We start from the raw sequence: 14488 nt of genomic DNA, 5'->3' as shown, positions 1-14488 counted from the left end.
CGGCCGGACTCCACCGTCTCCCTAGTCCTCCCATTTATAATAGCATATCCACTGTGTCGTACCCCATTGATGCATCTGGAGGAGCCGTCGATATATAGTTCCTCGCCTTCGATTAGGGGAACTTCTTGTAGATCTTCCCTACTTTTTGTCTGAAGGTCTGTTAGCTCCACGCAGTTATGCTCGGTTTCCTCCCCTGTTGATTCCCCGTATAAGAACTGTGCCGGGTTACAACTATTGTTCTTTTCAAAGCTTAAATCATCCCCGACCATCAGAATGGTTTCGTATTTCAGTATGCGAGAGTCCGTCAACCACCGCTGAGCTTTTTGGGCTAAGAGGGTGCTAACGGAGTGCGGGGTATACACCGTCATTCTTCCCCCAAAGGTTAATTTCCGTGCTTCTTCTACTAGTACGGCTGCTGCCGCTACGGCTTGTATGCACGTCGGCCATCCCCGGGATACCGGGTCTAGCATTTTTGATAAAAAGGCCACAGGTTGCCGCTTTCCTCCTTTTTCTTGGGTTAGTACTCCTAACGCAGTTCCTTCATTGTTTGTTGCATACAGCTGAAAGGGCTTTTCCAGTGCTGGCAGTGTTAATACCAGGGCCCGAATTAGTTGCCCTTTTATTTTCCTGAACTTCTGTTCTTCTTCTTCGGTCCAGCTGATTATTCCCCGGTCTTCCTTTGCCAATTTGTCGTACATAAACTTCACCAGGGAGGTATAATTCTCTATCCAAATCCGGCAATAGCCCACTAAGCCCAGAAATTGTCTTATTTCCTTCTTTGTCCTGGGAAGCGGTATTTTAGTTATTCCCGCTATTCTTTCTGGGGTTATTTGGCGGTGCCCTTTACTGACTGTGTCCGAGATATGTTATTTCCTTCTCGACAAATTGCAGTTTCTTCTTGGACACCCGCAATCCTTTTTCTCCTAGGTAATTCAGGAGTCTTATAGTATCGTCTCGCACTACCTCCTCTGCTGGTCCCGATAGTAGTAGGTCATCGACATACTGTAATAGTTGGTTCTTTTCGGTACAATGGAATCCAGCCAATACTTGCTCCAGTACCTGTTCGAATAGGTTTGGGGACTCCGTGAACCCTTGGGGCAAGACGGTCCACCGGAGTTGCTTCTTCCGGATGTCTTGCCATGCTTTTGATACAAATTCAATTCGTATGAATTGTTCCCCTACTGCCGAATTAGGGTCCACCCCCGCATACTGTTGCACATTTTTCCGCACCCTATCGAGGAAGTCGGTTGGGCTCTCATCTTTCCCTTGGTGGTTTCCAAACGCCTTGGCAAAGTTGTGACCTTTTGGCACAGCCTCCCTTTTTCCCTTAATGATGTACTCTCGCCACTGTCGCATATTGCGTCTTCCCTCTTCTGCTTGTTTGTCCCACTGTGGGTCGTTTACTGGAAATTTCCGGTCCCCCGATAACTCATTCGGCTGTTCCCTTCCCCAAATTGATATTGCAGCTTGTCGTATCATTTGCCTCTCTTGTGCAGAAAATAGCGTTCCCATAATCGCATGCATTTCTTCCCAAGTGTAAACATTAGGTCCTAAGAATTGATCCAACTGTTCTGCCAGTCCCATTGGATCTTCTAATAAAGTTTTCATATCTTTCTTAAATCCTCGTACTTCGGTACTTGTCAGAGGGACGTTTACAAATCCTGTTCCTCCCCGTTCTCCTCCCATTGGAACCTCTCGAAGGGGACACAGCTGTACCTCTTCCTTTTTTAATTCGTCTTTCTTTTTCTTATCTGCTCCTGTCACACTCCTTGTTTCGATCCTTGCTTTTGCTTTTTCCCTAACATCCCTCTCCGGGTCTATTTCTTCTGTTTTTTCACTTTCTTCACGTCCTCCCTCTGCTCCCGCAAGGGGCGCAGAAGGCTGGACATAGGGAGGGGGTAAATGATCGAGTGGGTCCCACTTCCGCTCCCCTTTAATGCCCAATTTAAAACTCTTTGTTGTTACTCCTGGCCAGGGAGCCCAACAAAAAACATAAGCAATTTCTTCCGGTTTTACATTTGGTTTTGAATTAACGTAAATGTTTAAGGCTTGTCGTACCCAATCCTCCTCAGACCCAAGCCGCGGCCACCAGACCGCAGGTTTTTCTATCGGCTGTTTCGACCAAATTAAACAGTACTGTATCATTTTTTTTTTGTTTCCCTTTTAGTCTTCCACATCCCCAATTCTCAAACATTCTACCGAGGGGGCTATCAGGAGGTCCTGGTCTTTCCGTTTCCTCTTTCTTTTTAGAGCCACCCCCTCCCATCTTATTCCGCTCTTACTTAATCCCGCACCCTTCTACTGCAACAGTAGGCACTTTACCCGGTGCGTCCCAAGGACTTTTATCAGGAGGACCCCCGGGTAGCGATCCCGGTCTTCTCCGTCCTTACTTATTCCCGCACCCTTCTACTATAATAGTAGGCACTTACCCGGTGCGTCCTGGGGACTTCCAGTACCAGGTACTGTCCCCTTCTCCCCGTTTACCGCTCTGCGCTGTCCGGATATCACTCGCTCAAGCCGCGCTGGAGCGACGAGCAAGGAGTCAGGGACTGCCAAACTCGGCGGGGTGCACCGTCTCCGATGTCCTTCCTCGTGTCCACCGCGGCCGGAGTGTGGATCCCGGACGAGCCCCCACGTTGTCAGAAACACACTGAGTCTCAGCAATTTGCAGAACGGTAAACTTTATTTTTCGAGTCTGCAGAGTCGGACCCAACCAGCTCCTGCTAGATTGAGTGCCGAATTACACTTTGCACAGTTTTTTATACCCTACTTGTTTACGACTTTGTGAGTTGCACCCATGTGAGGTGCAGACATTCTTCCTTAATCTCATTACAAAATTACAAATGTGATTACCCTTTGGCCCACTTATCAGCCTCAGCGCATTAACACCGTTATTGTTCAACCGTTAAGCATGTCTTCCCGTTACCCGTATCGCTTCTTTAATCAGCAAGCTATTGTTTCATCCTGATTTTGCAAATTGGTTTATACGTTGCCCTGCAAGTTGCTTTGCACGCTCTTTCTGTGTCAGCACATTCTAAATGGACTCCTTAAGTACCGTCTTTAATTTAATCATTTCTCTCACATTCCAAAAAAGAAGAAATGTTTTCAATGGAAGAAGGACACTACCTTGGCTGGCAGGTGAAGTCAGAGCCAAAGTAAAAGCAAAAGAGAAGGCATACAAGGAAGCCAGAGCGAGTGGGAAGATAGAGGATTGGGAAGCTTTTAAAAACTTGCAGAAGGAAACTAAGAAGGCCATTAGGAAGGAGAAGATGAATTATGAAAGGAAGCTGGCAACTAATATCAAAGAAGGTGCTAAAAGCTATTTTAAGTATATAAAGGGTAAAAGAGAGTTGAGGGTAGATATAGAACCAATAGAAAATGATGCTGGAGATATTGTAATGAGAGACACAGAGATGGCAGAGGAACAGAATGCGTATTTTGCATCAGTCTTCACAGTGGAAAACATCTGCAGTATACCGGACATTCATGAGTGTCAGGGAAGTGAAGTTTGTGCAGTGAAAATTACGATTGAGAAGGTGCTCAGGAAGCTTAATGGTCTGAAGGTGGATAAATCTCCTGGACCTGATGGAATGCACTCTCGGGTTCTGAGGGAAGTAGCTGGAGAGATTGCGGAGGCATTAACAATGATCTTTAAAGAATCAATAGAGTCTGGCATTGTTCTAGATGACTGGAAAATTGCAAATGTTACCCCACTATTTAAGAAGGGTGGGAGGCAGCAGAAAGGAAACCATAGACCTGTTAGCCTGACCTCAGAGGTTGGGAAGTTTTTGGAATCGATTGTTGGGGATAAGATTATGGAGTACCTGGAGATGCATGACCAAGATAGGCCAAGGCCAGCATGGTTTCCTGAAAGGAAAATCCTGCCTGACAAACCTACTGCAATTCTTTAAGGAAATTACAAGCACGATAGACAAAGGAGATGCAATAGATGTGCTGTACTTGGATTTTCAGAAGGCCTTTCACAGGGTGCTGCACATGAGGCTGCTTAGCAAGATAAGAGTCCATGGAATTACAGGGAAGTTACTAGAGTGGGTGGAACATTGGCTGGTCGACAGAAAACAGAGAGTGGGAATAAAGGGATCATATTCTGGCTGGCTGCCGGTTACCAGTGGAGTTCCACAGGGGTTGGTGTTGGGACCGCTGCTTTTTACTACGTATGTAGGGATTAATGGATTTGTGGCTAAGTTTGCTGATGACGCAAAGATAGGTGGAGGAGCGGGTAGTGTTGAGAAAACAGAGAGCCTGCAGAGAGACTTAGTTTAGGGGAATGGGCAAAGAAGTGGAAAAAGAAATACAATGTTGTAAAGTGTATGGTAATACACCTTGGTGGAAGAAATAAACGGGCAGACTATTATTTAGATAGAAAGAGAATTCAAAGTGCAGAGATGCAAAGGGATTTGGGAGTTAATGTCCAGGTTGAGTCAGTTGTGAAGAAGGCGAATGCGATGTTGGCATTCATTTCTAGAGGTATCGAATATAAGAGCAGAGATGTTGAGGCTCTATAAGGCACTCATGAGACCACACTTGGAGTACTGTGTGCAGTTTTGGGCTCATTATTTTAGAAAGGATATACTGACATTGGAGAGGGTTCAGAGAAGATTCACAAGAACAATTCCAGGAATGAAAGGGTTACCGTATGAGGAACGTCTGGCAGCTCTTGGGCTGTATTTCCTGGAGTTCAGGAGAATGAGGAGGGACCTCATAGAAACATTTTGAATGTTAAAAGGCTTGAAAAGGTTAGACATGGCAAAGTTACTTCCCGTGATAGGGGAGTCTAGGACAAGAGGGCACAACTTCAGGATTGAAGGACGTCCATTTAGAACAGAGATGAGGAGAAATTACTTTAGTCAGAGTGGTAAATCTGTGGAATTTGTTGCCATGAGTGGCTGTGGAGGCCAAGTCATTGGTTGCATTTAAGGCAGAGATAGATAGATTCTTGATTAGCCAGGGCATCAAAGGGTGTGGGGTGAAGGCAGGGGAGGGGGGATGACTAGAAAAATTGCGTCTGCCCATGATTGAATGGCAGAGCAGGCTCAATGGGCTGAATGGCCTACTTCTGCTCCTATATCTACGGACTTATAGTCTTATGCTTTTTTTAAAATTGTGTTCATTATCTTGTGTTTTTTTTCCCCTGCTGCATAGGATCCAAAGTAACAATTATTTTGTTCTCCTTTACACTTGTGTACTGGAAATGACATAAAATGATCTTGAATTTCAGTCTGAAGCCCTATGAAATTTGAAAAGTTTTCATTCCTGATCTTGTTACGGTGTAAAACAATGCGCAACCAACAAAGTAATAACTTACATCATTTCTCTTTTACTTATGATGGCATGACTTTGATTTTTTTTGGGTGTTTTTTTTAAATCTCTCAGTCATAGCTCCAGCAAACTTCTTTCTAATCGTTGACAGACTGCCTTCAGGGCTGGAGGAGGTCAGGGAGACGGAGAAGGCGAGAACAATAAGCATCTGTAGATAAATGGAGTTTAACTGCCTTCCTTAAGTACAATCAGATGCGTCAGAGAAGACCACTGGCTGTATTCTATTAGCAGTCTTCCTGGAGGCTTCCACTGTATATTCTTTCCAATAATCATTTGTACGGATTTCTCAAACCAATTCTCAGCCAGCGAGTTATTTCTGTATCAAACAAAACCTCAGTTGCTAGGGTTTAAAAACAAGTAGAACAGCAAACGCTGAGGCAACACACAAAGTGCTGGAGGAATTCAGCCAGTCAGGCAGCTCCTATGGAGAAGAACGGACAGTTGCTGTTTTAGGCCGAGGCCCTTCATCTTAAACTTCCGGTCGAAGATCGTGCACTGGTAGTTCAAAAGGCAAGAAATTCAACTAAATTCCTTACTAGTGGCACCTTTTCTGAAGTAACTTGTGGTAAACCATCACCGCGAACGAGGAGGAAGCAAGCGGTAGGCGAAGCTGATTCGAAGGATGGGCTGCGCAGGTGCGTCGCTAAACTGAGGCGCAGCGAGTTCAGGACGGGGTTGTGGATGGAGTTGGAGTGAACGATTTGGAGAGGGGTCAATGCGGAAGAGTTTTGATGCCCGCCCAGCTGACCCGGGTACGAGGTTGGATCGTTTCAAGTGCCGATCTGATTTGGTGAGATCGAGAACAGCTTCAGGCTGAGTGGCCCAATCATGTTAGTCCACCGGCATCTGGGTCCTAGAGCGAGGCCACAGTGCTTGAACCAGGTAGACCTGGAAAACCCAAGTGTGGGGACCAGAGGAGAGGATCGGGCTGATTTTACTCGCTCTCCCGCCAAGTTCATTCCTGTCTCTGTGGGCGCCGCGGGCAACTGTCGTCTCTGCGAGTATCGCAACATTTTTACTTGACTAATACGATAAACTGAGATTGAGGCTTGGGCCTACGCCAGCTGCTCAGGAAGTGGATTGGAGGACTCCATCTCATTTGGTTGCTGTTTGTGTGTGTGTGTGTGTGTGTGTGTGTGTGTGTGTGTGTGTGTGTCTTCCCCCAGTCTCTGTGCAGTGGTTACACTCTTTTTTTAGTTGGGCTCTTTCGGGTTTCTTGCTTTGCGGCTGCTTGTGACCAGACAGATCTTAAGGTTGTATAATCTGCACTTTCTTTGATAATAAACATACTTTGAATCTGAGACCATTTACCAGGATCCTGCCTGGACTAGAGAACACGTTGTATGAGGGTAGGTTGAGTGAGGTAGGGCTTTTCTCATCGGGACTGGAAAATTGAAGTGGGGAGGGCCAGAAGCCAGAATAAGATGGGGTGGTGGGGAGAGGGGAAAGTTTACGAGCTGGGAGGTGATGGGTGAAACCAGGGGAAGGGATGGGTGGGTGAGGGGGGGATGAAATAAGAAATTTCTCAGCTAGTCAGACAGCATCTGTGGAGAGAGAAGCAACGTTGATATGTTGGATTGGGAAGCAGTGAAGGCAAGTTGATGAAAAGTTACAGTGATGGCAAGGAAGGAATAGAGAAGGTGGTGTTCAGAGAACTTAATTAGACAACCTTATTTTCTTCTGGGCAATCTGGACTTCACACATAGTGACTGATTTCGCTGAACCATTAGAACAAATCTTATTAAACTGAACAAATCTCCTAGAGCAAATCTATAGAAGTTCAAGACATATTCCAGTGTATTAAACCTTATTCTGACTCTCCTTGGCTAACATCTTTTAGACTTCTGAACAGCATCATTATGTGCAGTGCTGTATGACGTGGGTGATCATGGTCTTTGCCCATGATTGTTCTTGGGAAATCTTTTCACAAGAGGTGGTTTACCGTTGCTTCCTTCTGGGCAGTGTCTTTACAAGTCAGGTGACCCCAGCCATTATTAGTCTTCTTCAGAGATTGTCTGCCTGGTGACAGTAGTCATATAACCAGGATTTGTGATATGTGCCAGCTGCTCTCATGGTTTCACGTGACCCTGATCGGGGGCTAAGCAGGCGCAACATCTTGCCCAAGGGTGACCTGCAGGCTAACAGAGGGAAGGAGCGCCTTACACCTCCTTTCGGTAGAGTTTTATCTCCACCCACTTTTGAACACAAAGATAATAATGTGATTAACCACAATTCAAATGGACATAATTACCTACTGAAGTGTAACAGTCTGAATGTAGACAGGTAACAATGTAGACAGAATTGCATGTTTACAATGAATAAGCGACGCTGCAGACTGTAACATCGAAACAGTGAGCTCACGGCCTCCCCGTCTCTGTGGCAGGAGTGATATCGCACTCTCCCTCGTTGGTGCGAGGGAAGGCCTGTTGAGATGCCAAAGGGTTGGGCTGGACAGATAGTTTGTGATTGAGTCTAGATCATGGCCTTTGGGGGCTTTGCTATTTCTTGCCTGGTGGGTGTTGAGGGGAGGCTGATGCTTTTTGCCGGTGCAAGTGGGGGGGGGGGGGGGGGTTGACGAAAGGTCACGGCCTGAAACGTCGACTGTACTTCTGCCTATAGATGCTGCCTGGCCTGCTGTGTTCCACCAGCATTTTGTGTGTGTTGCTTGAATTTCCAGCGTCTGCAGATTTCCTCGTGGGGAGGGGGGTTGATGCTTTTGTTGCCGATTGTGCGTGGAGAGGGGCTTTAGGGTTCAAACGTTTTCTCTGTCATTCATTCATTCTTTGTGGGGTTTTTCTCCTCTTTGTTTCACAGCTGTCTGCAAAGAGTAAGAATCTCAGGTTATATACTGCATACATTCTCTGATATGAAACTAAACCTTTGATAGTGCATTCCAATTAGAAGAACTCCTTGCAATATTCATTCCTGGTGGCTGGACTGAGTGTTTCTCAGCACACACTCCAAACACCCAGAATAACACTCTACTGTTAGTGTTGAGACATTGCTCCCAGAATATAGAACTAGGCAGAATGTTACCTTGCAAGACAGACCCGTCATGAGCTGTGCACTAATTGACAGGGATGTGCCATGAAACATGTGCTGATAAGTGAGCTGGGTACCTCAGGCCTTTCGGCCAGCACGGCAGTATAGATGTTGGCATAGCGCCAGCCCTCAGCGATCACGGTTCAAATCCTGCCGCTGTCAGTAAGGAGTTTATACGTTCTCACAGGTTTCCTCCGGGTGCTCCAATTTCTTCCCACGTTCCAAAGACATATGGGCTAGGGTTAGTGAGTTGCAGGCTTGCTATATCGGAACCAGAAGCCTGGTTACTCTAGCAGTCATGGGGAGAACGTACAAACTCCTCACAGTAGTAGGATTCGAACCCCGTTTAGTTCTGTGAAGTGATGCATTAACCGCTGCATGACCATGTTGTTTCTGCTCTGTAAGAACAGCAGGCCACAGATGAGGACGAAAGATCTACATCTATCGATGTAGCGACTCTCGACTCCTCTCCATAGATGCTGCCTGACCTGCTGCGCTCCCCCAGTATGTTGCGCGCGGTGTTACTCTGGACTTCCAGCATCTGCAGAATCCTTGGCTTTTATGGTTTGCTGCTCTTTGAGAGCTTTGAAATCGGCTCAAAGACACCGAAAGTCTCCATCAACATCAGGCTGCGATTATGTTGGCTGAATTAGAAAGTGGGAGGTTCTGGTTCATACATCTGAAGAGTAGGTGTGTCATCTGACGACTGTCTGAAAGCGTGTGGTGCCAGTGTCTACTGCACCTTACTGTCAGATGTGAGCTAATTAGACATAACACTCACTTAGAATTGTCAATCAGACCTCGCTGATTCATTCTTCCCTTTCTTAAAGGCTTCATTTGATGCTAGGTATTGGTGTCAGATTTCTGCAGTTGCTGGCACTCAGATGCTAGTGAATAAATCAGGAACTACAGCTGGTATCAATTGGAGTAGCATGAATTCACAAGGTGCCCAGCAGAGAACCCCTGTCGTTCGCCTGTCGCTTCCAAGCGTCACACAGAAACGGGACCTTCGGCCCATCTAGTGAGATGCTTGAAGAGAATCTGAGGGGGCGGGGGGACCGCTTCACTCGGAGGATGGTGTGAATGTGGAACGAGCTGCCATCATCAGTGGTGGATGTGGATTCAACAGCAATATTTCAGAGGAGTTTTGATGGGTACATGGATGGGAGGCATTTGGAGGGATACAGCCCAGGCGCAGGTCGATGGTGTTGTGTTTTGTAACTTCAAACATTAGTTCAAAGAAATTCGTGGGAGTTCGAAAGTGCGGGTGAGTTCAACATTACTTTAAGCAGGGCACGCACGTACCATGTGGTAGCGTGATGGCGTGAGTGACTAACGGGTTTTTACATGTAACATGTAATTATTTAACCGAAGAAGGAAGCTTAATCAACCAATATATAATACAAGATCACTCAAATGTAACTGAAATATTTAATACACAACAGATGGGACCAGACAGAAGACCAGGCTAGATGGACTAAAGGGCCTGTTTCTGTGCTGTAGTGTTCTTTGATGTGTCAGCAGCATCTATCCCTAAGACATACCCAGCAGATATCCCACCCAACACTTGTCCCATCTGAACTATAATATTCAAAACTATTTATGTCTAATTATATATCAACATCGGACTGGTTTGATTGAGAAACAGAAAAAAAATATTTCTAATAGCCACCTACGGATAGCGCTTTGTTCCCAAAAATGTCTGTGGGCAGAAGAGGTTTCAACAGCCTTTTGTGAGTTAGCGCGACTCCAGGTTGGGTCCTCGCTGTGCTGGACGGAGAAAGGGGCTTGCCCTGCAGAGATTACACAGTGAGAGGGATGGTGTTAGAGCTGCTGCCTCGCGACTCCGGGAATCCGGGTTCAATTCTGACCTCAATCACTGGCCGTGTGAGGTTTCTTTCCGTGTTCTCCCTATGACTGCTGGGGTTTCCACTGTGGAGTTTGGTATTCCACAGTACAGTTGGCTGGTGAATTGGCTGTTGTTTGTCAGTCTCTGTTTACGTTTAGTTTTTCATAAATTCTATTGTATTGAGATACAGTGTGGAATAGGCCCGTTGGGCCCTCTGAGCCATGTTGCCCAGCAACCCCCGGATTTAACCCAAGCCTAATCACGAGACAGTTTGCAATGACCAATTAACCTACCAACCAGTAAGTTGTTAGACTGTGGGAGGAAACCCACGCTGTCCTGGCCCCTCCGGGCCAGTGTACAAACTCCTTACAGGCAGCAATGGGGATTTAAACCCTGATCTTGGAGCTGAAACAGTAAGTCATTGTGCTTAACACGATGCTACCATGCCGACAGATATATACCAGTCCCAGTCCAAAACCTGGATGAGGATATATGTTCTATTCTCACCCGTGACTGTGCGGTTGGTCATAGCTCAAATGCCAACTCTAAATTTGTCAGTGATTCAGCTGCTGTTGGCAGAATCTCAGACGATGACAAGGAGTTGTACAGGAGTGAGATAGATTGACTGGTTTAACATCAGCCTTGGACTCGATGTCAGTAAGATGAAGGGATTGATTGTGGACTCCAGGAAGGAGAAATTGGGAGAACACACACCAGTCCTCGTCTCTGAAGATCTGTGGGCCCAACACATTGATGCAATTACGAAGAAGGCAAGCCGCTCGGCTATATTTCACTAGGAGTCTGAGGAGCCTTTGTATGACATCAAGGAGAGGCAACTTTACTACAGATGTACATTCTAACTGGTTGCATCACTGTCTGGTCTGGAATTTGGAAAAAAACTGCAGAAAGTTGTAAACTCAGCCAGCTCCATCCTGGGCACTAGCCTCTCCAACATAGAGGGCACCTTCAAAAGGTGATACCTCAAGTAGGCAGCATCCATCATTAAGGACCCTCATCATCCAGGATAAGCCCTCTTTCCATTACTACCATTAAAGAGGAGGTACATGAGCCTGAAGACACACACTCAATGTTTCAGGAACAGTTTCTGCTGCTCTGCTGTCAGACTTCTGAATGGCCCATGAATACTACCTCACCATTTTGTGCTCTCTTTGCATTATTTACTTATTATTTACAGTGGATTCCAGTTAATTGGACCATCAGTTAATCAGAGCAGCTGCTTATTTGGGACGACTCTTAGAACAAAAACTATTTGAGAAGATAGCCAGGATAATAGCAGTTTATTGGGACAATATGCCGCTTAATTGGGACAGGAGACTGCTGGCGAACTGTTTGTAGCCAGCGTCAGTTGTGTACACTTGTGTCACCATTAGACACTACACTGTGCTTAAAGTGAGCAGCTTTTAAATAGTGCCAATTGCATGTGTTTGTATTCAAAAACGCAGTCATTTTTTGTCACTGATAGTTGGCAAGAAATAAGCAGCAAGACAATTCTGAACTATTTTGCTCACTGTGGCTTCAAGGGTTCAGGACGTGCCAGAATCGGCCGGGAGTGAAAATAAAATGATTTCACTACTTCAACAGGCTAGGAACTGCAAGGAATTTGAAGGCATCGACAGTAATCTTTAATGTTACAATGAAGTTGAAGATTTGGAGGATGCGGTTGTCAAAAGCTTTGTATGAAGGCAGTCCATTATCTGAACTAGGTGACTGCAGTGATTTTGTTCACTTATAGTCAGTCAGAGGAACACAGTTACTTACACTGCATGAATTCCTCAATCGATAACTATTAGGAACTAATACAGTTTTCTAGTACTACTCTAGTATTGGTTGTGTTCTAAATTCTTCTGAATTTCAATTAAATACATAATTTGCTATTTAGTAGTATGGTAGTTTGTATTTTTTTAATACCTTTTAAAATACTTCCATGAAACAGCTTGTTGAGGCAGCTGCTTAATTGGGCCAAAATATACTGGTCCCGATGTTAACCAGAATTCACTGTATTCTCATTGAAATTTATAGTAATTTTTTGCATTGCAAATTGCACAATGTGTCAATGATCATAAACCTGATTCTGATTTTGCAACTGGAATAGTAGAACAGCTGTATTTGCTTTGAAGTTATTCTAATGAAGGCCCAAAGATGGCTTTCATTCGCAGCACTGCTTTTCATGAAAGCACGAATCTGATCTATTTTCTGCTGGAAAATTTACTAGTGTAAACAAATCTATTACTGAGCAGTCTGTCATTCAAAGACTTGCAGAGCAGCAAGGGAAATCTTGAGAGACTTCATCCATTGACTTGCCTGTCACCACCATTACCAGCAGACTGTTTCTTAAAGGTTGGGCATATAGCTCTCTTCAATGTAATTAAATGCACTCCTGTTATTATTCCATGGAATGTTTGTGTATGTGAAGGTCAGTGGTACATTTTCCAATCGACTACATAATTAGCTTGGTTCCTTATTAAGGGAGACCGGACCATTGGTGGAAAATGAACATGTCTGTCTCTATTGATTAACCATATTTAGCCTAGAGGTTAATGCATAGACTGTCAGGATATTTAAATGAATGCTGTTTTCAACTTTGTTAATTGCACTGTTTATAATTTTTGTCACATGAAGAGTCATTGCAAGTCGACACATTTTTCAACATGCCAATCAGTTTATGTAAGGTTTGCCCTGATCTTTAAATATTAATTACTAGAGTTAAAGACACATGCTTTGTGAGAAACTTGCAGCACATTGTGGTTTTAAACAAATCTGCCTTAATGAACACCTTCTCGATAGATAAGCAAACAGTCCTTTTCATTGTGCTCAGCAATGTTTTGACGGGGAGACTGACTGATCTGATGCAATTTTCCTAACTGGTGATTGCCATCTCAGCTAGAATTCAAGGTGAAACCTTGCACGTTGGATTTTAAACGGATCAGCTAGAACAGGGTGGCTCAAAGGGCCAGGCTTCTCTCTCCCAAAAAAATCTTCCTTCTGTGTAACAGGAGAGGTGATTAGGTTACTGGGCCACCAGCCAGAGTTGCGGGCCGTTGGTCCAGAAATTCCTCCCACAAATCCAAAGACCTACATGTTAGGTTAGTAAGTTGTGGCCATGCCATGTTAGTGACAGAAGCATGTCAACATTGGTGGGCTCCTCACCCCCCCCCCCCCGTGCTGGTCGTAAAATTTGTTATCTTTGCGGCAGCAGTACAATGATAAGATGGGGAAAAGTTGAATTACAATAATATACATAACTATTTGATATATAAGTTAAATAAGTAGTGCAAAAAGAGAATAAGAAAGTAGTGAGGTGGTGTTCATGGGTTCAGTGTCCATTCAGGAATTGAATGGCAATGGGGAAGGAGCTGTTCCCGAATTGCTGAGTGTGTGCCTTCAGGTTTTTGTATCTCCTACCTGATCATAACAACGAGAAGAGGGCATGTCCTGGGTGAAGAGGGTTCCTAAATGATGGACGCCCCCTTTTTGAGGCACTGCTCCTTGAAGAGGTCCTGGATGCTATGGGGGCCAGTATCCATGATGGAGATGATGAATAAGCTGCCCCCACCCACCCCGCCACACCAGATGGTGACATGGCCAGCCAGAATGCTCTCCACGATATATCCGTAGAAATTTTTGAGTTTTTCCAAACCTCCTCAAGCCCCTAATGAAACGTAGCCACTGTCTTGCCTTCTTCATAGCTGTGTCGATACACATTTCACTGTATGTTTCGAGGTACATGTGACAAATAAAGCTAATGTCTATGCACAGGCAATTTTGCCGTTGCTGGAAATCCAGAACAACAGAGACAATAATGCAGGAGGAAGTCCGCAGGTCAGGGAGTGTCTATAGAGAGGGATTAGGTGCCCAACATTTTGGGCTGAGATACTTCATCCCTACACCTCGCTCGAAACATCATCTGTTCATTCCTCTTCATGGCTTCTGTCTGACCTGCCAAGTTCCTCCAGAACTTTGTGTGTGAAGCTGATCACGAATCTCCTTATATTCAGAATATCCCCGTTGGCTCTCACCAATTTTATAGAAAGCATCCTGTCTAACGACCTGGTACGGCAACTGTTCTGCATGAGACCATGAGAAACTTCGGGAGGCTGTGGACACAGGTCAGCACATCACAGGAATCAGCCTCCCCCTCCATGGACTCTGTCCACACTTCCCACTGCCTCAGTTAAGCAGCTAGCATACTCAAAGGCCTCACCTGCCTTGGGCATTCTCGCTTCTCCCCACCTCATC

The 14488-nt window shown here is 45.2% G+C and overlaps 1 protein-coding gene across 2 annotated transcripts in view; it reads left to right on the top strand.

The window, feature by feature from the left end:
* The window catches only part of LOC132381003 (prickle-like protein 1), a 108618-nt gene that overhangs the window by 43359 nt on the left and 50771 nt on the right, over positions 1-14488 (top strand). The window lies entirely within an intron of this gene.

This window comes from Hypanus sabinus, chromosome 25, assembly GCF_030144855.1.
Source record: "Hypanus sabinus isolate sHypSab1 chromosome 25, sHypSab1.hap1, whole genome shotgun sequence".
Lineage (NCBI taxonomy): Eukaryota > Metazoa > Chordata > Chondrichthyes > Myliobatiformes > Dasyatidae > Hypanus > Hypanus sabinus.
This window is presented reverse-complemented; position numbering and strand designations above follow the sequence as displayed.